At 32.3% G+C, this 27,159-nt stretch overlaps 1 pseudogene; it reads right to left on the bottom strand.

The window, feature by feature from the left end:
* Window positions 1–15,988: 15,988 nt before the first annotated feature.
* LOC101957981 (interleukin enhancer-binding factor 2 homolog pseudogene) lies at window positions 15,989–16,669 on the bottom strand (annotated as a pseudogene).
* Window positions 16,670–27,159: the final 10,490 nt, after the last annotated feature.

Here is a 27,159-nt window from a genome sequence, read left to right as displayed (position 1 = left end):
CAAATGATGCCATGTGTCTGATCTACACAATAAACATACATGAAACTGACAATTCTTTTTGAGGTCTAGTCACTTCTCTGGAATGTTCACTCTTCAGATATTTCCAAATCTTAGGTTAATGTCCAGAATTCTTATAACTAATTTTCTTTGGTTTTATGAGAAAGCATATTTTCAAAGGTCTTTACATCATTATCTTGAAATCCTGTTTGCAGAAGAATGGATTGCCTCTTGAGCATTTATTTGAGAATGAATGCATTTTAGCAATGTCTTTTAAATGGGAAGGGCTTTAGGAAATCTTCTGCAGTTATAAAAACTGTTTCATAGCTTGATTTGAATGCTGAATACATACCTATGTATATGTGAAAAATTTATTTGTCTGCACACTAAGGATTTTGCACTTTATTATATAAATTACATTTTATTAAAATTAGAATAAATAAATTTTTGTATTGTTTTCTATTCATTAAAATAAGTAGATTGATACAGTATTAGCAAGATATGATCAGATTAATTATATTGAAAACAAATGCACAGTAGAATATTATCGGTAGCTATAAAATTGTATTTTAAAAATCTAATAAAAATGACAAATCTCTGGCAAAACTAAAAAAAGGAGAGAGATTTAAAAAAGAATTATAAGGTTGTATTATTTCAAGTTGGATGAAAGCCCTTTTAAACATTTTAGGAAATATACAAATTCCTAGAAAACCCAGGAAGACAGGTGAAAATCAGCATTTTGCAGCAAGTTTCCACTAGAGTCTTAAAAAAGATGTTTCTGTATAAGAATATATATATATATATATATATATATATATATATATATATATACATACATACAATAGAACTAAAAATAGAAAGTTTTGCCCTCTGAATTCTCCAAGGATGAAAACAGAATTTTAAGGATTTAAATTGCCAAAAGCAGGAAGTAGAATTTAATGGTTGATTCAGGGTTAAGAAGATCTTGTTATCTTCCCATGAGTAGAAAGCACTATTTTCACAAGAGAGTATGGTGTTGAGGATGAGATCAGATATTTTTTAGAGTATGTAATGAAATTGAAAATTAATCAATGGACCATATACAAAGGTATTGATAATAAATATAGCAGACCTTTGAACACAGGAAAACTGACTCAATCAACACCTTTGGACACACATTTAAAGACTACTCTTTCATGTTACCAACTGCTTTAGTTTGGAAAGAATGAATGCCCAGAGATTGAATAGAAAAATATCCTATGACATATAAAACTTGCAAGTTCTCTCACACTGAAACAAAAAATTTTATATTAAAACTCAGTGCTTTAACACCATTTAGTGCTTAAGAGAAATATGTACAAGTTTCAAAGTATATTCAGCGGTTATTCTGACAAGAATATACTGATTAAATTTCCTTCATGTATGTCTATTGCAGACTAAATTTTTCACTGTTCAATCCATTATGTAATCACTTAAAGGGGCTTTCATTTCATAATTAACTCCGAATGGCGCTTAAGCAAAATAGATGCACATGTTCTGTCTGCTGTTTTTTTCCCCTTGTGTATAATTAGTAAGTGTGTGTAACATAATGAGGCAACACAGTTCTATTCAGACTTAAGATAAGGCCATAGGCTATCGTTTCCAAAGAACATGTACATTCTCTTCACCATAAAACTTGAAATCAATATGCACTTCTGCTTTGCTCAGTTAGGTAGGGATTATAGTATAGTTTTCACAGATTATAAGCACTGGAAAAAGGAGAGCATATAAATAAAACCTTTTCAGGAGTAAGGATATTTCATTTTCAGCAATTCCTCAAAATTATCAGTTCAAAAATTGATGAATGGAATATTGCAGAGGCTATTACCAGGGTTTAGTAATGAAGCATGTAAGAAGTAGAATTACTTAGAAATTCTCCCCCTGATTCGAGTGTGAGTAATTATAATGATTATCACCCAAAGGAAACATTCAAGACAATCAGTCAGGCATAATTTATCATGTCTAATATTAACTTTAATTTTCTGATACTCATATTCTATAGATTTTGCAGGAAACCTCACTTATATTTTGACCTATGTCATAATGTCAGAACTGTTCAGCAATTAGCTTTAATTCCATTGTTATGGTGGGTTATGGAAAGAGATTCCTAACCAGCATAACATCTACAGCTATCCCTACCTAGTATAAAGTTCTTTTCCACCTAAGTTCATTCACTTCATCCATCTAGCTCCATAATCAAAAGCTCATCAATTATAGACCCAGATAGAATTTTAACTTCACAACTTTCTTTGACACAGACCTATTATCCCATTCACCATGTCATTAACCCATTTTATCTCACAATTGTGCCTCAAATTGAATCACTTCCCTTCCTGCCCAATGTTTACACTGTGTCATCCAGGATAATATATGCCAGAGCTAGCAATTATTGCAAAACCTCAATGACTTCAAAAAATAAACTACCCTGTCCTGCATGACGAGTTCAGGTTGACTCCATTGCTCTAGAATGTTTTAACTCAATGGTTGATGAGGTATCCAACTGCGGACATTGGTGGACTTCTGGCAGTAGAAAAGAAAACACTCTGACTCTTGTAGCATCTGCCATTAAGTGCATTTCCCCCGACATTTAAGTAGCCAAAAATGTGTCTCAGGGCTAACCTTGATTATAAAATGAACTATAACATTTTCTCAGAAATTAACAACAAATATTGTCAAAAATAATGCAATTAATATAAACTCTCTCAAACATCAGTATTTCATTTCTAAAAGAATTACCTGGCATTACAAAATATCTGCTACTAGTAATTCTTTTGTATCTCTTCTAGCCTAATCAATTCTCAAAATTACAGAATACTTCCTCCCATTCAAATTGAGAATCTCACCTCCTTCCAAAGATCACTTACAGTATCTTGAAAGATTTGGAAATTAGCCTTCTCTTCTCCCCTATCTCAATCTCATTCCTTCTTCACTCTCAGTCCAACTCCTTATCTCGGCTTACTGTATCTGTATCTCTATCTACCTTTATATCTGTCTCTGTGTCTCAACCCAAAACCACCATCCCCATCACCGATTGATTGTTCTATTTTAATGATGCTGTCCTTTTTTCACATTATTTTAACTTTATAATTACCATTCCACTAGCATGTTCTTTTCCCCCTTGTAACTGGATTGCTCTATACTCTCCTGTTCATGTGACTTACTCCTTTCCTTCCTTCATCTATCAGAGCAACATCTTTTACTCAGGAAATGTATCTTGACTTCTCTGTAATGTACCCAGTCTAAGGTGTCTCCTAATTTAGTATCTCTCTTCAACTTTTCACAAGCAATATTTTCATTGATCACTTTCATAAAAATTTCTTTTATTGATAAAACTAAAATAGGTCAAAAGGCTAAAATATGTAAAAGAAACTGAGCTTTTTTTGATCAGATACTATACATTTAAAGATGAATAATAAAAAATCCTCTTATTGAATTACTTTATCTTTCCTCAAAGACTTCAAAACCTATATTATAATATATCTGTACCTCTATCTTTTATCATCTTTGACAAATACCTTTGGGATTTTTTTTTTCACTGTGGATTGAACTCTGGTGTACTTTACCACTGAGATACATCTTCAGCCCTTCTTATTTCATTTTATTTTATTTTTTATTTTGTTACAGGGACTTTCTAGGTTGTTTAGAGCCTCTCAAACTTCCTGAGGCTCACCTCAAAATTGTTAACCCTCTGTCTCAACTTCCTGAGTTTCTGGGATTACAGGTCTGCAACACTGTGCCCAACAAACTTTAAAAAATTATTGAATATGGTAAAGTGATTTCTTAAATTTTGCTACTAACAGATGTTCAATATAATTTCAATGTGTTACTTCATGTAAATAATCTTAGCACGTGAGGAAAGTGTTATATCTGTTTTACTTAACATACTGTGAAGGCCCAGTATTGCACAACAAAAAAACTCTTGGTCTATGATTTGTACTCAAATTTGTGTAATTCTTTTTTTTAAAAAAAAATGTATTTATTCTAATTAGGTATATATGACAGAAGAATGCATTTTGATTCATTGTACACAATTGAAGCACAACTTTTCATTTCTCTGGTTGTACATGATGTAACATCGCACCATGTGTGCAGTCATACATGTACCCAGGGTAATGATGTCCTTCTCATTTCACAATATTTTTTTGCTTGCATCCCCCTCCACTCCCTCTTATTTGTCCAGTTAAAGCTTGTCCACGCCCCCCCCCCCATTATAGGACAGCATCCACTTATCAGAGAGAAGATTCGTCTTTTTGGGGAGGATTGTCTTAATTCGCTTAGGATGATATTTTCCAACTCTATCCATTTACCTGCAAATGCTATAATTTTATTCTCTTTTAAAGCTGAGTAATATTCTATTGTGTATATATACCACAGTTTTTTTAATCTATTCATCTATTGAAGGGCATCTAGGTTGCTTCCAAAGTTTAGCTATTGTGAATTGAGCTGCTATAAACATTGATGTGGCTGCATCACTGCAGTATGCTGACATTAAGTCCTTTGGGTATAGACTGAAGAGTGAGATATCTGAGTCAAATGGTGGCTCCATTCCAAGTTTTCTAAGGAATCTTCATACTGCTTTCCATATTGGTTGCAGCAATTTGCAGTCCCACCACCAATGTGCAAGTGTGCCTTTTCTCCCACATTCTTGCCAACACTTATTGTTTACAAAATTTGTGTAATTCTAATATTGACAGTCTCTTAAATGACAGGCAAGATTTTTTTCTGCTTCCCACTGAGACATTATGTACTATTTAATATACCTTCATGAAGCTTTTCCTTCATTATCCAGTGATGCGATTAACTATTCTGTTATATATTTTCTTTCAATTCTATATTGCTTTTTCTTTTATTTTTTTAGTGTTTCATTTAATTCCATAGATAAAGTTTGATTCTTTCAAAATTCTATATTACGTAATGGAAATTTTGCTATTTTGTACACTGTAAAATTATTTTAATAAATATTTATCCATATAAGTGTTTCGTAAGTAAACTTTTTTTTTTGACCAGACTGTGCGTGTTTAATTTTACATAGAGCATTACCTTAAGTATGGGTGAAACAAATGAATATCCAAATTGTTTCTTTTTAAATTCAGGAATATGTATTTTACGTAAAAAATATTGAGAATAAGCACATTTATTTTGAGTAAAAATCTTCAGTGGATAATAGTCTCCAGGAAAATTTATTTCAAATCAATAATTTCAATTTTTTATATTGATAATAGTGTTCAGCCAATAAATTGTGTTCTGTCATAAAAAATATACTTGATAGAGACACTTTGATCTTACCATTATTGTTGAAATTTTTGTGTTTTATTTTATGAAAGTTCATGTCTTAGCAGTAACCCAGAATCCATGTCCCAGTAAGCTTACATTTGTACTTTCCATCTTTATCCACTACTGTAAGTTCAAATAATTGAAATATAATTTTTTGCTGGTTAAAATAATTTTTTCATAATGATTACATGAAAAGGAAGTGATTAAACAACCTTATATGTAAGATTAAATGTATTCTAATATACATCATGAAGCATGTACAACAGAAGTTACAAAATATATGGTCAGCAAAAAGATAAGTATTTTACAAAGCTCAAGAGTGTTGCTAGTGGGCTGGGGATGTGGCTCAAGCGGTAGTGCGCTCGCCTGGCATGTGTGCGGCCCGGGTTCGATCCTCAGCACCACATACCAACAAAGATGTTGTGTCTGCCGAGAACTAAAAAATAAATATTAAAAATTCTGTCTCTCTCTCTCTCCTCTCTCACTCTCTTTAAAAAAAAAAAAGTGTTGCTAGTGTAGGTGAAGATGTGCATACCACTGGTGGGAATATAAATTAGGATAGCCATTACAGAGATCAGTATGACATTTCTCATAGTATTTAAAACAGAGCCACCATGTGAACCAGCATTCCACTTCTATTTATATACATAAAAAGATTAAAATTATTTGTCAAAAACACATCTGCACTTCTGTTTTTATTATAGCACTATTGACAATAGCCAAGCAGTAGAAACTATCTAAGTGTTCATCAACAAATGCAAGGCTAATGAAAATGTGGTACATATTCATAGAGGAATACTATTCAGCCATAAAAATTAGTGAAATCCTGTCATTTGTAACAACATGGATGGAAATAGAGATCATAATGTTAAGTAAATCAGGCTCAGAAGGATTACATGCAACAACTCATGAGGAGTCTGGAAGGTTGATCTCCTGGGAAGTAAAGTAGATTGGTAGTTATTAGAGGGCAGGAGAGCAGTGGGAAGGAAGCAATGTGGAAAGATTGAACAATGAGGGCCTTATTACACTTAAATAAGGATAAGAAGTTTAAGTGTGCTACTGCACAGAGGAGTGATTATAGATAATATTATCTACTTTATATCTCAAACAGCTAAAAAAATATAAGTGCTTTTACTAGAAAGAAGTGGTAAATGTTTGAGAAGATATATTTAACCCCATTTAAACATTACACAATTAAACATCACATGGTATTACAATAATATGTCCAATTTTTGGTCTTATTAAAATAAAATTTAACTTAAGAAAGACTCATTAAAAATAAATTTAGCTTAAGAAAGAATGACAACTGTTCTCAGAATAATAACACCAAGGTAGAAATAGATCTATTTTTTTTTCTTTTTAAATAAACAAAATCAAAATGTTCACTGTTCATTCTTATACTAAATCACATATGATAGAAAAAGAGACTTGGTCATTTGATCTACTTCTACTTGTCAAATACAGGAATATAAAATGTCCCAGAATCTCATTTTCTTCAACTACAAACTAAATATCAATATAAAATAATTTTAATATTAACTTTAAAAGATTTTATAAATATACAATAATAGTGTGCCAATATTCCTACTATCACCAATAAAAACAAACATTTTTGATCATTTATCAATTAATTGCCTTTATTGCTTCATCACACATACCATATGCCCTTAATTCCCTTTATTCTTGCTCATTAGGCTGAAGAACCCAAGCTCTGTATAGGCGAAGTTGATATGTAACACTTTATCTTTTGAGTAGTTTTGAATGTATGTAGTTGAAGACTTTGCTCTTAACCACAATGTATAAGCAATATATACTATATCAATACTCCCCATTAGGAGTCTGATAAAATGTCTGTCACTTATCCTAGATAAACAGAAGCTGAAGTATGCATATGATACAAAAGAGGCAGCAAGCACTTTTACAGAGCTCCTAAAGCCCGGGGAAGTGCAGCTGCGGTAATACAAACCAATTTGGAGTATCTTTCTCTTCACACTCTGGCAACAAAGATTTCCAAGTGTATGGGAAATTACAAGGGTTGAATTTATTCCATTTACCAAATAAAAACTGTAATCTTGTCTTCTTAGTATAGAAAGATTCAATAAAAATACCTCATTCTACAAATGCCAAGCATTACTTTTTTCCACAATTATAGTATAGACTCTTCCTTTCCTAAACGTCCATTTGTGGGTTTTATGTACCAACCAATCAAGACTATTTACTTCATTTAGAGCTTCTCCTGCCAAAAAAGCAATTTGGTGTATAACTGGCTCCAGTCTGGGAAGACATCCAAAAGAAGCTGTTCAGGTGAGTAACACTGTGATTTACATGCAGGTGCAAAACATAAACTTAAAAATACTTTGAAAAGACCAACTGAAGATATGAAGCAGAATTGAGTTAACTAGAAAGGAATATCATTTTTCTTCTGGGGTTTCAATACCCTGAAAATGTTATGTATTTTATTATCATTATTATTCTTACATTTATAACAATGCATCTTCTTTGGAAGTTTGCTTATGCATTTTATTTTTAGGGGAACAATATGAAACTAATGATTCATGTACACACAGTATCATATGGTTAACAATCCTAGTGGAGTAGAATAGAGATTTTTCCTCCCTGATTAAAAAGAGAATAACTCCATTGGGATGCCTGGGATGCCTGGAGATAAAATGTGCTTCATTCTTCTGCTTTAGTTTTCTCAGACTTTCCTACAATTAAGCTGTTTTATTTATTTATATGTAAAAGTTGAACTATATAAAGCAACCATGTAAAAAATACAAGGAAAATAAAAGAATAGGCCATACATTTTGCACAGTTTAAAGCTGACTACAAGTATATCTACAGGATTATTCCTGGGTCATTATATAAATTAAAACAAAATTGTAAACCAATGAACTCTAAAATAAAGGATTGAATTCTAGCATAAGTGTGACAGAGGTTTCACATGTTTTCTCACTTTGCCTTGGATAATTGTCTTCAGTAATAGACCAGCTAACAACTGCAGCTAAGATTCAGGAGAAGCATTCAAATGGTAGAAAACTGACAAAAACATCAATGTATGTATGTTAGTTCCAGCACTACTAAAAAAAAATCACGAGAGCTCTATATCTTGATTTTCTTATAGAAAATAATTACTGCTCTGACTACCTTTAAAATTTGTTTTTAGAGTCAAATGTTGTAATAATTATAAAAATTTAAAAAATTATAAATGACTTTTATGGAGAAAAGGAGAAAATAATTTATAATTACTTAATTAAAAATAATAATTTTTCAGGATGTTATTAGCAAGTATCTTAGGTACTCCCAACACTGTGACTCTTAAGAATAGATGTGAATGATTTAACAGTGGTACTAAAACATCTCACAAAATATGATATAATCATTCCCAGATATGAACCAAATCCATATGCATGTGTGGTTCTGTATATACACTGTTCCATTCCAAGTATTTGGTTTGAATACTATAACTATTTCTCTAATCAATAGGTAAATATTAATCAGTCATACTTTTCTACTGTATCAGGTAGATTTCTACTTTTATAATTAGCCATATTTGAAGCAGTATTTTCTTTCAGGCTCATATCAAAGTCTGTGACTTTGAATAAGGCACGTAGCTGCAGGAGTTCCACTTTCTTCATGTATGATAGCTAGTATAAAAGGATTAAAGGAAAGATGTAAGCGATAAGAAATTTAGGAGAGCTAAGGAAAGAATATTTCAGAAGAAAATGAAGTGGCTAGAAATTAAACCCACACAAACTATTAATACATTGCTTTATAAAAATCTGTTGGATAGTATCTCTTTGTCTTACTTGATGAAGAGAAATAGGAAATACATTCTATGGTGAAAATCACCATCACCAATGAATACATTTATTTTAATTCTCTTCTACAAGTAACTCAATCAAATATAGTTGAGTATATATTTATGTTCCTTTGAATTCATCTCATATGATTTGAATTTATTGATCAGCTTTACTAATTAATCATTAATTATTGAATGAGAAAGAGAGAGAGAGAGAGAGAGAGAGAGAGAGAGAGATGATGATGATGATGATGATGATGATGATGGTTGGTAGCTTGATTGGTTCCAGGGACAAAACATAAACCCCAAGGCTCACCTCAAATGACATCTTTCAGTCACACCCTGCTTGCCTACAATTACCACCCATTTAATTTATTCAAGTGGACTAATTTAGTCATTAGGTTATAGCTCTCATAATCTAATCATTTAGCCTTTGAACATCCTTGCCTTGTCTTACACATGAGCTTTTAGGGGATACCTCATATTCAAACCATACCATGGAGCCTGGATACCAGACAATTTTAGGTATACAGCCAAGCATAATAAACCTATCTGTCAAGGCACTTGTTTGCAAGATTTCTCCTGAATAGTTTAATGAGTGGTTTTGGTTGCACATTCAATGTCAAAACTCAAATTCCTTTGTGGAATTGGTCTATTTCCCAGACTATTTCCAATTGGACTAGAAACACCATCAGTAGATTTTCCACATGGATGCAGGTATGCACTCTCAAAAGGTATGAACAAAATGCTTTATCTAAATCTCTAATTCTTAGACTTGATAATTTTATTTTTTTATTTTATTTTTTATAAATTTTTTATTTTTTTATTGGTTGTTCACAACATTACAAAGCTCTTGACATATCATATTTCATACATTAGATTGAAGTGGGTTATGAACTCCCAATTTTACCCCAAATGCTGTGTAACCGACTTGATAATTTAAAAAAAATAATTCTCCTGTAGTATAAAGTATTTGCATTTTAGTGCTTATTCAAATAATCCTAAATATGGTCTATAAGAAATAGCTCATAATGTCACTAGAAAAATTGCTATTGGCAAATATTAAGTAAACATTGCTGAAATAAAAGGAAAGGCTTGTCACCATGATCAAATATATTAGCAATAGCTACTCAGGTAATGTTGGGTATCTTAGAAAAAAAGTGCTCATAAATAGCCATATTAGCAAAAGCACAAAAAATATTCAATGCAATACCTACCAAAATTCCAATGACATTCTTCATAGAAATAAAAATTAACTGATCATAAAAATCATCTGGAAATGTAAGAGGCTTATAATAGCCAAAGAAATTATTAGCCAGAAAATGAAGCAAGAGGCATCACAATCCCAGACCATAAATCGTGCTACAGAGCTCTACTAAAAAACCAGTATGGTATTGGAACCAAAACAGGGCAAGAAGGCAAATGGAACAGAATAGATGACAAAGAGACAAATCCATGATATTACAGTTTTTCACACTAGGAAAAGGTGCAAAAATAGTAAATTGGAGTAAAATTAGCCTCCTTAACAAATGGTGCTGGGAAAACTGGAAATCAATACATAGTAGAATTAAATTTATCCTTCATCTCTCACCCTGCTTAAAACTCAACTCAAAGTAGATCAATATCAGAAAATCTGTGCATACTCAAAGAAAATGTAGGCCCAACACTTCCACATATTGGCTCAGGAACTGACTTTCTTAACAAGACTCTGAAAGCATAAGAAATGAAAACAACAATCAATAAATGGAATTGCATCAAACTAAAAATATTCTTCACAACAAAGGAAACAAGAACTGAAGTGAGAGCTTATGGAATGAAAGAAAATCTTTGCTACTGGCAGCTCAGATAGAGCATCAATCTCCAGGATATATAAAGAACTCAAAAACTTAGCAACAAAAAAACCAAATAACTCAATCAGTAAATGAACAACAGAACTGAACAGACATTTCCCAAAATAAGAATTATGAATGCTCAAAACTATATGAAAAAAATGTTCAACATCTCTAACAATTAGAAATACAAATCAAAACTAAACCAACACTCTATCTCACTCCTGTCAGAATGGCAGTTATCAAGAATACAAGTAACAATAAATGTTAGTGAGGATGTGGGGGAAAGGGTATATTCATATATTTCTGATGAGATTGAAAATTGGTGCCAGCCCTCTGGAGAGAATTATAGCGATTCTTCAAAAAAGTAGAAATGGAAGCACCATTTGACCAGTTATCTACTCCTCAAAATATACCCAAAGAACTTAAAATCAGCATACTACAGTGACACAACTACATCATTGTTTATAGCACTGAATTTACAATAGCTAAGCTATGGACCTAAACTTTATGGTTGGCAGATCAATTCATGAAGAAAATGTGGTTTATATATACAATGGAGTATTACTCAGCCAATAAGAAGAATGACTTCATGACATTTGCAAATAAATGAATGGATCTGGAGACTATCATGCTAAGTGAAATAAGCCAATCTCACAAAACCAACAGCCAAATGTTTTCACTGACATGTGGAAGCTAATTCATAATAAGTGGAGAGAGGCATTACAGATATTCACTAGATTAGACAGAGGATACAGGGAGAAAGGAAAGGAAAGACAGTAGAATAAATCCAAAATAAATTTTGTATGTACATGAATACACCATAGTGAATCCCATCATTGTATACATCCATAAGAATGGGGTCATATTTAAATATAGATATATTCTATACTTGCATAGTTACATAAAATTGGATTCTACTGTCATATATAACTAAAATGAACATAAATAAAGATACATTTGCAAACAGAGGCTGGATTTCAACTGGGTCCAGAAGCAACTGAATATAAAGAAGCAAAAAATATATATACTATACATAAATAAATCAAAATGTTTCTATCTTCAAAAATAGACACTTTTTCATATTACAATCATTTGTCTTATTGATCTACATAATCAAGAAATGCATATATTTAATATTACTATATGCATACATATATGTGTGTGTCTATATATATATATACATATATATATGTATATATATATATAGTCTTTTATTTATTTCTTATGGCAAATGGCTACTTTCTATATTCACTAAACATTACATGAAATGTTTGTATTTTATTAATAGTAAACAAAAAACCCCCAAATTAGCAGTAAATAAATTTGCCAAAAAAAAAATTTATAATACAAAGTAAAATTATCCATAAACAGCACACACTTCCAAAATAAGCACTTAATTATATATACTATGTGCTTTTTCAATGTTTTCTCTTATGTACATACACATATAGTAGTCACTTAGGCAACTAATATGGGTTATTATTATCACTGATGAAAATCAATTTTTCAAACATTGTTTTTGTATGTATGTGAATATAGAGTTGCTTATATATGCTTTACCATTAAACATTTAAATAGAGAAAATGCATTGTTGAAGTGTATGCATCTCACAAACAAAGGGGTATTGACAAATTTACCTTCAAGCATATATGAGTGATTATAAATCTCATTAAGTCTGTTAGAGATTATGTGGTCATTATTTATATTTAACAATTTTTTATCTTTTTAAATTAATGATAAAGCATTAAATTGATTGCATATATTTTAATGTTAATTTTGCCTCCTTGAGTATGATTAAAATCAAATTTTCTTTTCTAATATAAATTTATTTTTAATATTCCATAAATATAAGTATATATATATATATACATATTATAATATATATTATATATTATTCTGTAATATTTGTGCTAGTTTTTGGCTATAGACATTGTTTTCTATGTGGCACAAAAAAATATACAACACTGATCTCAATGTATTAGCACTGTTATGACAAATGTAAATAAAAATGATCTAGTAACAACAAGTGAAATGCCTAATATATGAAAAAAGTGTGCTGAAGACATTGGTCAAAATCTGCAAAATGGTAATGAAAGAACTTAAGTTGACCTAAATAATCAAAGAGATTTACTATGTTCATGTGTTAGAACATTCAATATTGTATTTTTATTATTTAATTATCCATAGTTTTATTTTTAGATTTGGTGCAACTCAAAGTGTCAATTAGTGGAGTAAAAATTAATTCAGAAAAAAATGAAATTATGATAAGCCAAGCAATGATTCAAAAGAAGGAAGTCAAAATACTGAGATTAATCAATAAGAAGATTCAATAACTAAGTCATTTAGGTGGTAAATAAAACAGCCATAGTAATTAACACAGTATATCACTGGTGAAAGAAGAAATCAATAAAGCAGAATAGAGAACCCAAAATAGTCTTCCCAAGTAAAGACACTTGATTTAACAAAATACAGAATCAATTAATTGAAGAAACTTTAGTCTCTTACCTGAAACTAACAGATCTTCACATGGGAAAATATTAATTTATAACATTATTTCATGTCTTTACAAAAAGGATTGAATGGACCACAGACTAATTGTAAATTTATAAAACATATGGAGAAAACACAGAAGCAAATCTTTGTGACCTGGAGTTTTACAATGAGTTTCTAGATAGTCTGTGTTTCAAGGATATTGGTTTAATTCAAAATTATTATGGCTAACACACCAACAGTAGCAAATTACCAAATTCTAATTAACTCAACCAGTATAAACTCTTCATTTTTGAAAATAGAAACACAGATAGTATTTAACCACTCTTTTTCATAATAATATTCACCTACAAGTAGGTACAAAAACCAGATCTACTCATAAAACTAAATAGAATATAACAGTGATAATTAATGCATCAGCATTACCTTATCAACAAGTAAAAATCTAATAACAATAAAGTTCAGTGAAAAAAGAAGACTGCACAGAATACATGAAGTATTTCAAAGTTAATATACTCAGTATTAATGGAATAATTTCATATAGATATGAATATCAAGTTAATGTGCAAATGTACAACATGCATGGGAATAAATCGTGAAACCTGTATAACCATATCTCTTTGAGGGAAAAATGTGTTCAGTGAAAATGAGGGCTTCTCTTTTATTAGTGATATTTTGTTCCTTAAGCTGGAGTAAAGGTACATTATCTCTGTACTAAAATATTCTGTATAATTTGTGTTTAAAATATATTATATTACATGTGATCAATTTCTGATACTTCACATTTAGCATTACACATTAATACTATTTAGCATAGGATATATTGTTCTCTAAGACAGACATAGTTATTGATTGCTCAGAACTCTAGGAGAGTATTTGGGAGCATGTTTAGATGGCCTCTTAGAGGAACACAATTTAGTCCAAGTTAAAGGAAGTGAGAACACAAGAGGGTGTTCAAATAAGAGAACATGTGTATGCTTGGATGAAAATGATGCATGAGTCATTCTCCTTTATGAATTATTTGGTAACATCCTCACATAATGATGCTGAGTTTGGCCATGGAATAGTGTTGCTGTATTTGGGATCTTCCTATCATCAGGTAATCCAGCCTGGGCAGGCCTCATTCATCAATTGATAATGCCCTGTTGATAGATGGTTTTGTTACTGCTGGTCAGCTGAGCACTTACGCATGATTGAGCCCAGCCCTAATCAGCAGAATGTATCATCAGAATCCAACTGAGTTGACAAGTCACAAAATTGTGAGCTAAAAACAACGGAGGTTGTTTTAAGACACTTGATTTTGGGGGAAAAAAAATGTTTGAAACTGAAAAACCGTTATGTAGTAAATGCTAACTGATATAATATGAAATAATGAATTAATGCAAGGATTGATGCCAGATATATTCCCGGCTCCCCCTTTTTTTGGTCCTGGGGATTGATCCCAGGTCCCCAAATGTTAGACGAGTAAGTGCTGTACTACTGAGTGACATTCTTGTTCCTGTCAGTTCTAGTTCTATACAGTAAATAGCGTATTTTAAAAGTATGTTCTATATTTAGAAATAATATATAAAGATGCATGAAATCAGAAACTTTCATTAACTGATTTGAATCTTAGTAATTTGTTTTTGTTTTTGTGGGGTTTTTTTTGTTGTTGTTGCCTGTTTTGGGGGGTATACCAGATATATAACCCAGGGGCCCTTAACCACTGAGCCACATCCCCAGCCTTATTTTGTATTTTATTCAGAGACAATGTCTCACTGAGTTGCTTAGTGCCTCGCCATTGCTGAGGCTGGTTTTGAACCTGTGATCCTCCTGTCTTGGTCTCCGGAGCACCTCATATTACCGTCATGCACCACCATGCCTGGCTGAATTTTAGTAATTTGTAAATCGCATTTTAGTCTTGTATAAGACAAACTCATTTCTGCTTGCCAACATATGTATCAAAATCTTCCATTCATTGACCTATTACATTTTTTTCTTAGAAAAAATAATGTCCAGGCTCTTTAACAGTTCACAACATTTAACAGCAAAGTAATGGTTGAGAAGGGTTTTTAGGAGTTGGGGATTCTGGAATATTATGAAGAAATGTTGCTGTCCTGCTTTATTATGAATACATCACATAGCCTAGATTGGTGGCTCACACGTGTAATCGCAGGTGCTCTGTACAATGAGGCAGGAGGATAGAGACTTCAAAGCCAGTCTCAGCAGCAGTGAGGTGTTAAGCAGCTCAGTGAGACACCATCTCTACATAAAATACAAAATAGGGCTGGGAATGTGGCTCAGTGGTCTAACACCCCTGAATTCAATCCCCAATACCCACCAAAAAATAAAAAAAATATATATAAAATAAATGGATAACATAGTTTTATAAATGGGAGATTTCTGGCTGCTACACCAGTACCAAAACCAGTGGAATGACACATCTTTCTTTAGAGTTTATTTTCTTTCCTGTTGTCCCTTCTATTCCACAGAAATTTAGCAAAAACGAAAAAAAAAAAAAAAACCACACACACACATTAGGAACTAGATTAGGGTCTGGTGTTCCCTCTGGATAGGAGAGGGAGTGAAGGGAAGGTCACCCCTGAGTTTCCAGGCTTTCCTCTTCTTCTCCTTGAGGCGGTATTCTGTATTCTCTTCGGTATTCTCCTCCTTGTCCTCTCTATTCAGGTAGCTTCTCATAAGCCTTTTGTGAAGGTGACTACCAAACCATCTCAGGTAGATAGTTCAGAAGCAAGAGTGCTGGCATCACCCTCCAAGCTAAGGATCATCCTCAAGCCACCATGTGATAGGATTTGAACCAGAGTCTGAGCTGTGGTAGCAGATCATATCCTACTGTTCCAGCATCACGAGTGTGTGTACTCTGAAGCTGCCACTCTCACAGGGGACAGTGATATCCATTCATCCTGGAAGGAACAGTCTTGCAGCCAGAATCTGCAAGCAATGCCTATAGGTCACAATTAGTATCAGAGGTTGTCTGGTGGGGATATTCATCACAGTGCCCAAGTAGGTCAAGGATTCAGAGTGTGAGGGGCTTAAGGTCCGAAAAACAAATCTTCAAGTCTTTCAGCAATCTGATGAGAATGCTAACTGTGGAACAACAAGCATACTTCTCAAACCAGTGAGCATGCGGGATTGCTGCTAAAGCACTCTGTAACACCTTCTCTTTTCTTCAAAGAGAAAAATGCATAGATTGAAAACATAAGTAGATGCTATTCGTGTATAATTAAATTGCTGAAGTGAAGGAGACTGACCTCATCGAGTATTGGTGAAGTCAGAAAGTCACTGTAACCTGTGACATGGTTGGTGGGAGTTTAAATTGTGGGAACTGCTTTGGAAAATTATTTCATACTATACTTAAAAACTGAACATAAACATACCTTATTATTTGTCAATATGCTAACTAAAAAAGAATTTACATATTCTCCAAGACTCAGGCACATGCATGTTTACAACAGCATAATTCATAAGTGGAAAATACTTAAACACTCTGTTCATTGATTATAGCAAAATCCTATCATTTATAAAATCACGAGTGCAGATGCAAACAATAGCTGGATGAATTTAAAAAATGAACACACAAAAAAACTATAATGTTGAAAGTAGCCAAGCACAGAAATGGAGTATCCAAATTAATATACATTTATAAATAAAAAGAAAATTGATAGACTTAAATGTCAGAATATTAGCTATTCCCAGATGCAGTAATCATTAACATTGTTCTCCCAGGGAGATTTAAATTTTGATATTTTATGTATTAATTAAGATGTCATGATAATATAGGTTAATTATGGAAAAATACATGGAGCTATATACATTTAACTTTTGTTCAGATCTTTTTTGTAGTTAAAAAAAAGTCCATGGAAATTATCAACACCCATCTCCTGATGTTGTTATTGTTATTATTGTTATTGTTATTGTTATTGTGGTTTTTAATTCTTTTCTTTTGACAACATTTGCAACATTCAAATTTGGTCAAAGAGAACAAATTACTACTGATTTGAAATTGAAACTCTACATTGTAAAAAATGAAGTAAGAATACAAATAATAGGGCAGAGAGAGGAAGAAGAGTGCCATGGGTACTACTGTAGGGATGTTTCTTCTGTGCCCAGATATTGACACGTGTATATTTCTATGTGTGAAATAAACCTCAATATAATAGAAGAAATATCAAATCAGGATATACATGTGCAATCCTTTCAAAAGTATTTCTTCCTTGCTTTTAGACTTACACAAAATAAGCCTATTTCTTATAATGTTGTCATAAGTAAAGCATTCATCTTTTTGAGTTGCAAGATGATTTCTCAATTCAGTACAAATACAAATAATATCTGAAAAATGTCCTGCACATGTTCTGTGACTCCATTATTTGTTTTCTTGTTTGTTTTGTTAAATAAATATAAATGCTTTAAGAATCAACATGAAATAAGATGAAGTGAGAATAAAATGATTAGTTAAACACATAAAAGCTACATAATATTTTTCCTTAAGTCAAAAATTAGAAACATATACTTCTGAAACTAACTTATTTTCTGATGTTGGTAAAATTCAGGGTAGGCAAATGTTGGACAATCAATCCTGGAAGACAAAACAGATATAAGCAGGCATTATTCATCCTTAGCCTGTGCTTTACATAAAAATGTTCAGGTAATTAAAAGACATTTCTGTCTTTTTTGTTTAGCCATGATCTGATTTTGTAAACGTTGAGCTTACACGTAAGAAACTTGAGAAAGTACAACCATAGCAATGTCAAGGCATAGAACTTACATTATACAATTCTGTCTATTCTTTCTCTAAATGTTGGTGTCCCTCATCTGCCCTTTGGCTGTTAATGTGTGCAACATTTATTTTTGTTCCATAAACCCTTTAAATAAAAATCCATTTAACCCAGTCATCTGAAGCATAACATATGCTTTTTCAGGGTTATCAAAATATCTTACTCTTCTTTTAAAGTCTTGTAACTATGCAATTTCAGCTTTGGGCTTTCTTCCAAACAGGACTGAAATAGAATTGCAGTTGCACAATAAACAAGAGTTGCTAATTGCCAATTTTGTAGAATTTCTTACAAAAAAAAGGAATATCACTTCAAAATGTGTTGGATGGAACTTTTTCCTCTCTATTCATCTTGTTTCTGATAACTCAGGACTATTTCTTTGCACTTGTGCATTTGAATTTTGCCTATGTTTTGAAAGACAATTTTCTTTGTTTAATTTTCTCTTCACTAAATGCATTTTCTGTCTTTCTATTCTAGAGTTATAAATGTGGCAATTTTCAAACTTTGTAATTTTTCTTCACAACATTATGCTTACGTTTTCATCTGCAAACAGAAATTGAGTAAAACTCATAAAAGACATGATTAAAGCAAATGACATTAACAATGCACTCAAAAGAGTTCATGCTTCCAGTTTTCACCAATGTGTTGATGTTGTTCTTCTTTATTTACATTAGCTCATCCGGACTCCTGTGTGCCTGATTTTAAAATGAAGAGTTATCTTTTAAAATGACAAACTGCTAGTGATTAAATAAATCATGTTCACTTCTTATTAAGGATAGCTTTTATATCAAAAATTGCTTCCTCCTATGATTCCCAATAAAAATTAGGAGAAACAAGAATGTACACATAATTAGCTATATATTAAGAACATGGGGAGGGAATGATTATTAATAAGATTATTTGAGCATGACATTGATAATTATTTTAATTTTTCCTTAAGAGCTTTATGAAACAATTCTATACTATATACTGAATAGTTTTTTAATGTAAAATATCCCAAACCAATTTCTCCATTGGCTTTCCCAGAACACAGAATTATTATAGGTTGTTGAACTACCAGGCTATCACTGAACTCAAAGTTCTCTGCATGTAATCCCTCCTCTTCAACACTTAAATTTTCTCTTGTATGTTTTATCTAAGGTTATGAGTCATTTTTAAAATTCTTGATTACTCAAACTAGGTAAACTCACTTGTCATATGTTTCCGTATCTCCTATGAGCTTTACAGTTAATAAGTAGATAGATAAATATAGTTTTAGGTAAATTTATTACAAGATAGATCTGCAATTGATGTGAGCTATGAAGTGATATGCTAATGGTTGAAATAAATGACAGACATCATATGTTTCCACATTACTTTCTTATGTGTCTCCAATTTATACTTTTATATGAACATAAGAAAATATTAATATATCTAATAATATTTCACTGATGGAATCAAGTGCCCATTGACAGATTTCCAAAACATCTTTAAAGTGTTTTAAAAATGGAGACAAGGGATCAGGGGGAGAGAGGAGGGCAGGGAAAGAGAGTACGGGGCATTGAAATGGAGAAAACTATGTTATATGGATGTGTACATATGACAATATGAATCCTATTTTTACGTACAACTGTAATTCACTAATAAAACATAAAAAATAAATTTTATTAGCCAGACACAGTAGTATGCACCTGTGATCCAAGCAGCTAGGGAGTCTGATGCAGAAGGGTTGCAAGTTCAGAGTCAAACTATTCAACTTAGAAAGACCATGTTTCAAAATTAAATAAATAAGTAAATAAATAAATAAAGGATGTGGCTCAGTGGTTTAGTGACTCTGATTTCAATCTCTGGTACCAAAAAATAAAACAACAATAATAACACACACACAAAGTTGTCATAGTTATGAGTTGTTATAGTTCTCCATACCCATATCTTATATTTGGTTGATATATAATAAGTTAATCATTCACTAATTTACTTATAGACTTTCTTTTCTTATTGTAACCGCACATCCTGCCTATGTTTTATTTACATTAATTAGGACTTAAGAAATTTTATGTTGCTATTGTATAAATATTATGAATCTATTTAGAAAATTTTTTTCTAAAATAGTTTTTTTTCCTTAAAAAGGTAATTTTTTTTGGAAACACTTTTGTTTGCCTCCTTAAGAACAGAGACATAAATATGCTTTACAGTATTTAGTTTCTGAAGATGAGGTTATGCTATTGAATTTTTTTGTCATAATGTCAACTTATTTTTAAATCAAGATGAGCTTTCTTAGGAAGGCATCAGTGTACTAGTTCTAGAAATTAAAAACATACATAAATAAGTTCATAAATGAAATATTTCAAAGTAGACATAATTTTTATATATTTTATTCAGCATTATAAAGTTTTTTCTCATTGATCTTCCTCTAGTTTCCTGCTTATACTTTCAGAATACTGAAGAGTTAATTTTCCTTATATTATTTCTCATATTAATTTTTTAAATATATCCTCAACTAGATTTCATATAAGTGAGACTGAAAACTAGCAATTCCTCTTTCACAAATTATATACCAATACATTAAGGGACATTTTAAAAATCTACAGAATTTTACAAATTGAGTCCATTCATTTATATTTAGCCTGCTTGACAGAAAATATTTTTAATTAAACAATTTACTGCTGTGGGTTAAACAGTATTTTAGGCATTGACTTGCAGTAAAGAAAAAGCCCCAATCATCACAAGTGTTCTTCTATTGGTAAAATCAGCTAATTAAATGACACTTAAATACATAAAACATTATGTTAGAAAATGATAATCTCTCTAACCCCTCAAAAGGAAAATTAGGGTCTAACAAACAGAAAGTATTCTATCACAGAGGGGGTTGAATTGTATTGTGGGGAATGTATTTGAATAGGCTTCAAAAATTTTCAGAACTTTGGTGGGCAGGAGGTGCTAAATGGAGGCTTTTTGCTAGAGATGGAGAGAGGTCACAGGACACCACCAGAAATCCTGACATCACCACCTTCAGAGCATACCAATACTCCACCAGCAGTTTTAAGTAGAATGTTCAGGTCCAATTAAACAATATCTAATTCTGTTCCTTTCATTCTGCACTCCAGTTTCTGCTACATCTGAGCATCAATCCTGATCCTAGGGAATGAAACTAAAATTGATACTGATCCATAGAGAGACATGGATGAAAATGTCTTATTTAGATTTTTGTCTAAGTTTTTTGTTTGTTTGTTTTTTCTTCACTAAAGATATATAAGAACCGTCAGTGGAAAGTAGATAAAATAGAAAATAGCCAATCAAGACAAGAAAGTTGGGAAAGCCTTTTCAGTGTGGGAGATTATGTTTGAGTCAGAGTTCTTGAAGGAGACAAACCCAATGGGGCATGTGTGTATGTGTGTGTGTGTGTGTGTGTGTGTGTGTGTGTGTGTGTGTGTGTGTACATGCGAGCATGCAAAGATATATATGGGGGAGGGGTGATTAAGAAATTGCTCCTGTGATTTCAACTGATTTCTGAGACTGGCGGGTCCCAAAAGATGCAGAATAAGTAAGATGGTTAAATATCCAGGACAGCTGATGTTAATGTGTGGACAGTGTGACCTAGTCAGAATGCAGGCAGGCTAACCCAAAATAATAGTTTGAGTTTGAGTCTTGAGGCAGAACAAAACAGATATATTGATTTGAAGGTCATCAAACAGGATGATTTCCTTCTCTTTTTGTTTTCTTTATATTATTCATTTTTAGGTATACATGACAGTAAGGTATACTCTGACCACTATCATATCAGCTCAGGAACAGACTTCCTTAATAAGACTGTTAAAGCTCAAGAAGTGAAATCAAGAATCAATAAATGGAATGACATCAAACTAAAAAGCTTCCTCACAGCAAAGAAAACAATAAAGAACACGAACAGAGAGCTTACAGAGGGGAGGAAGTCTTAATCACCTGCATCACCTGCACCTCAGCTAGACCATTAATCTCCAGGATATACAAAGAACTCAAAAAACTTACCACCAGTAAAACAAATAACCTATTCAATAAATGGGCTAAGGAACTGAACAGGCTCTTCATAAAAGAAGAAATATGAATGGTCAAAAATACATGAAAAAATATTCAACATCACTAGCTATTAGAGAAATGCAATTTAAAACTGCACTGAGATTCCATCTCACTCCAGTCAGAAAGGCAATTATCAAAAATACAAGTAACAATACATTTTTTTTCTTATTCTGAAAAGAAATAAGAAATCTGTTTTGTTCTCCTCAGGCCTTCAAAGCATTGGATGATTTCTTCCAGATTGAGTGGTAATATTGTATAAAATCACACTTGCAGAAAAATGCAGAATAATGTTGACTAAGTATCTAAGAATCTCAAGACCCTGTCAAGGCCACCTAGAATATTCATGATCACAGGTGAAAAATCTATATTAAAACATTTTAAGTCAGTCTTATTTAATATTGGTAATTATTAGTTTAAAAAGAATATATAGTACCACTGTGTTTCATTTGATGTTTATAGTTCATTCCAGAAGCAGAGATTATTGACTCAACCAGGATTGGGGATTTCCTAGATAATCTAATTACAAGATTGGCTTATTTTTTATCTGTACAAGCCATATAGTAAATATTTTATGCATATGGACTGTATTGTTTTTATGACAACTATTCATCTCTACCATTGTGACATGAAATAGCACAGCCAATAACTAAGCAGAAAAGTGCGGCTGAATTCCAAAAAGCTTTATTTATAAAAACTAGTGATAAGCTAATTTGGATTCACAGTTTGTGATTGGCTGAACTCTGTTACAAAGGATGTAGAAGAAAAAAAAAAAAAACAGATGTAAAGGTTTTGTAGTGGGTGCTTAAAAGGTTACATATGCCCTGAATAAGATTGGTTATGACATTATTGGAATCTCATGGCATGAATAATTTGGTGTGTTTCTAATACTTCAAAAGTATTTTAACCTGAATGCAATTTATGTCCAGCATTATTAGTGAGAGAACACTGCTAACATATTAGAACACAAGACCTAGACTTTCCCTCTTTCCGTATTAATAAAGAATATATTATTCCTTACATTATTGATTGGTATTTTTCTACTAAGTTTTGCAGGAGTATAAACAGAACTCTCCAGATAAACAGAACTAGTAAGGTATAAAAACTCTTATATGTATACCAGATATATATATATATATATATATATATATATATATATATATATATATATACATACATATATATATTGTTTTGTTTTTTCATATTATATATATATATATATATATACACACACACACACAAACACACATGCAAGTGCTCACATGCACAGAGAAACACACATATATATTTGCCAAGGTCTCGGCTTGGCACCAGAATCACGAGCTATCACACACCTTTGTAGGTTCAAACAGCAATTCTTTATTCCCGCTCTCACACCGCCTCCACACAGGTCCAGGGACAATCGCGTTCTGCCGTCTCCCGCACAATTCACCTACTCCACGAGGCTATCTCCAAATCCCATTTCAATCTCAGAGAACTCAACGGGAACAAGCAGCAGGAACACCCTAATCCCAGCAATAATCTTCAACTTCCAACTTCCCTAAAACCCATTATCTTAAACTGGCAATGCCTTAAACTCAAGGAGCCAGTTACTTCCTCAAACCTGATCAGCTCTAAACCCGGATCCGCCTTGGTCCTTGAGCAAGGTCACCTTATTAAAGCATGCATGCAATGTCCCATCGAATGTCCTCTAAGCAGCATGGGGTACGCTTGGCAAGGAAATTTCGATGCGTCATTCCTACTTGGTAATGGCCCTCAGCATATATTCATGCATACACTACCTATTGAAAGTATCTATTTTCAGAAAAAAAAATTCTGCTTTCTCTACTCAATTTTAAAACTGAACATCTAGCAATTAGAAATTAAATTCTAATATATACCTAATAAATATTCATATGTATATATATACATATATATGTATATACTTTATATAAAATATCAAGAAAACACAATTATGTATCTATATACAGACCTTCACAATAATTGCTTTAAGTAATTTTGTTAAGGATAAAACTAAAACTAATTCTTTCTAATAGTATGGAATGAATCTCTGAAATGTAATAAACATTGGCTGTTTATTCATTTACAATTTAAAATGCACACCCTTAATAATAAGAATTCAAATCCTCCAGGCTTGATTACACTTTCTAAATCCTAGACAATTTGACAACCTCAAGAACATTAAGATAAATGTTGACGTAGGAACAAAGAGTAAAATAATTAAGATACCTAATTTAAAATAGCAGGAGTTTGAAAAATATTTGCTGAATTCAACCACTTTTAATCTTATTGAAAGACAAGTGATTTCAAGTTATATATAGTTTAGGATATAAAAAATTGAATTCCAGACAATATTAAAAACATAAATAAGATGCATACAGTTAGAAGAAGCAGGAGGAAGACAAGGAGGATAATGGGGAAACTCAAGAAGAGGGAAGAGTAGGAGAAGAGGCATTCAAAGAGATAAGTAGAGATAGGAAGAGGGAAAGGAAAAAGGAGAGGAAGGAGAGAGTGAAAAGAAGAAAATGGAGAAAAGCCAGGTGAAGGAGAAGAAACTAAGTAAAAGTAGATGCAACAGAGGTAATATGAGAAAAGAAAGGACAGAGAAAGGCTGACAATGAGCGCAGAGCGGAAGATAAGAAGGAGAAGTGGAGCCGAGCCTGCAGCGGTGACTTATATTTTCTATTTCACCTATTCTCCTGCATGAAAATCAGATCCAGGGGGTAAAACTAATTAGCAATTTATTTTTCATAATAATATCCCAAATACTGACAATTATTCTTATAATTGGTATAAATAATATATGTTTTTAAGAAGAAATGAGAGCTTTGTGAAAAGAGCAAATTAATTTTTAAAAATCCAACCTAGGTTTATTCATCTGTTTTAGAAATGACAATATATAGGCTGCCAAATACAAAACAACAATGACATGAAAGCATTACACATATATGCATGTATCTCTGTGTATATATGCATCTTTATATATAGATATCAGATGGTGTGCATGTATCCATTTGTGATGCTCATGCACACATATATGTACACACACTCGCATTCACATGAACACTGGGCTGAGATATGAAAACCACAAAGGAAAGTGCAATGCTACTGGGAAAGGCACACCAGGATAGTTCTAGAAACATTAAGCTGAAAGGAAAAGGGACTAGAAAGACAAAAATAGAGAAAATAACCCAGAAGCTTTCAAAAAGCAGCTAATGTTGCGCTTTGGCAACCCATATTCCAGTACCTTGACGTTATAGGTTTTAGTGAAGTTGTTATTTAGATAGTGAAGTTGTTTTTCTTTCTCAATATCTAGCAGATATTTTCAAATTAAATATACTTACGCATAGATGCAAACTCCATACACATACATACAGTCACACACACTAAAAAATAGCAATACTTCTCAGAGCAACTAAAGCCTCCATTTTTATTATGTTTTCTTTTATATAATTATAAAATAATATGCTCAAATTGTGCTACATGTAGCAGAAAAGTAATTATTTTGTTTTATATAAAAATTGTCTGCCCAGTACTTTTTCATCCCTTTGTTTTCCTGTGTGATATTTTCTTCAGTGTAATTCAAAACAGCAGTCTCCTGTATGTAGGGAAACAATAAATACAGAAACACAGAGCATTTGAACTCCTAATCTTAGGATGTAGGGTCCTAAGCTAAAATCCTTACACAATGACAAGGCACAGAATAGGATACACATTGGTCTGCATGTCACATGTGTCCCACTGAATAGTCTGCTTGTTTTTTCAGAATCATCAGAACCATCCTCACTCAGATGCTTACCATTTTTGTTTCTGCCTCCTGGATATGTGATCTTAACTACAGATTCACTTATCTGGAAATGCTTACCTCTCCTGTTGATCTAGTTCTGAAGTAGGTGGATCTTTGCTCAGCAGGTTTAAAACCTATTCTAGTCTTATGACAGCAAATCATAAACACAGCAGAGTGACCAAATTTTCGACACCTGCATGTACTCTTAGATTCTGTGCTCAACACAATGATAACTCATTTTTAGAATTGTGGTTTCTGATTTTTCAACCATATTTCAGTTTTATCACAGAGCTAAAGTAATAAAAACAGTGTCCTACTGGCACCAAAACAGGTGTGTAAACCAATGGAATAAAGTAGAAGACAGAGAGAGAAATCCACATAGATAGAGTTATGTGCATAAACATAGACAAAGGTGCCAAAAACATACATTGGAGAAAAGACAGCCTCTTCAACAAAGGGTGCTGGAAAACTGGAAATCCATATGAAGTAGGATGAAATTTAATCCCTGTATCTCATACTGGAGAAAACTCAACCCAGAGTGAATAAAAGACCTATACATTAGACCAAAACCCCTGTACCTCCTAGAAAAGAATGTAGGCCCAACAGTTCAAAATGCTGGCTCAAGAGCTGACTTTCTTAACAAGACTCCTAACTAGCAAGAATAAAAAAAAATCAATAAATGGAATGGCATCAAACTAAAAAAATAACTCTCCACAGCAAAGATATAATCAAAACTGTGAAGAGAACCTAGAGAATGTGGGAAAATCTTCGCCTCCAGTACCTCAGATAATATTAATTTCCAGGATATACTAAAAAATTTAAAAGCTTAACGCCAAGAAAACAAAAATTCAATCAGTAAATGGCAAAGAAATTAAATAGGTACTTTTCAAAAGAAGAAGTGTTTTCAACAAATATATGAAAAAATACATTTCTAGTGATTATAGAAGTGCAAATTAAAACTACACTGAGATTCATCTCACTCCACTCAGAATGTCAATTATCAAGAACACATGTAACAATGAATGTTGGTGAGGATGTGAGGAAAGGGTGCACTCATACATCGTTGCTGTCACTGCAGATTGGTGCAACCACTGTGGAAAGCAGTATGGAGATTCTTCAAAAAAACTAGAAACGTAATCACCATTTGACCCAGGT

This window comes from Ictidomys tridecemlineatus, chromosome 1, assembly GCF_052094955.1.
Source record: "Ictidomys tridecemlineatus isolate mIctTri1 chromosome 1, mIctTri1.hap1, whole genome shotgun sequence".
NCBI classification, from domain to species: Eukaryota; Metazoa; Chordata; class Mammalia; order Rodentia; family Sciuridae; genus Ictidomys; species Ictidomys tridecemlineatus.
Note: the sequence above shows the minus strand (reverse complement) of the source record. Positions and strands in the feature narration are given on the sequence as shown.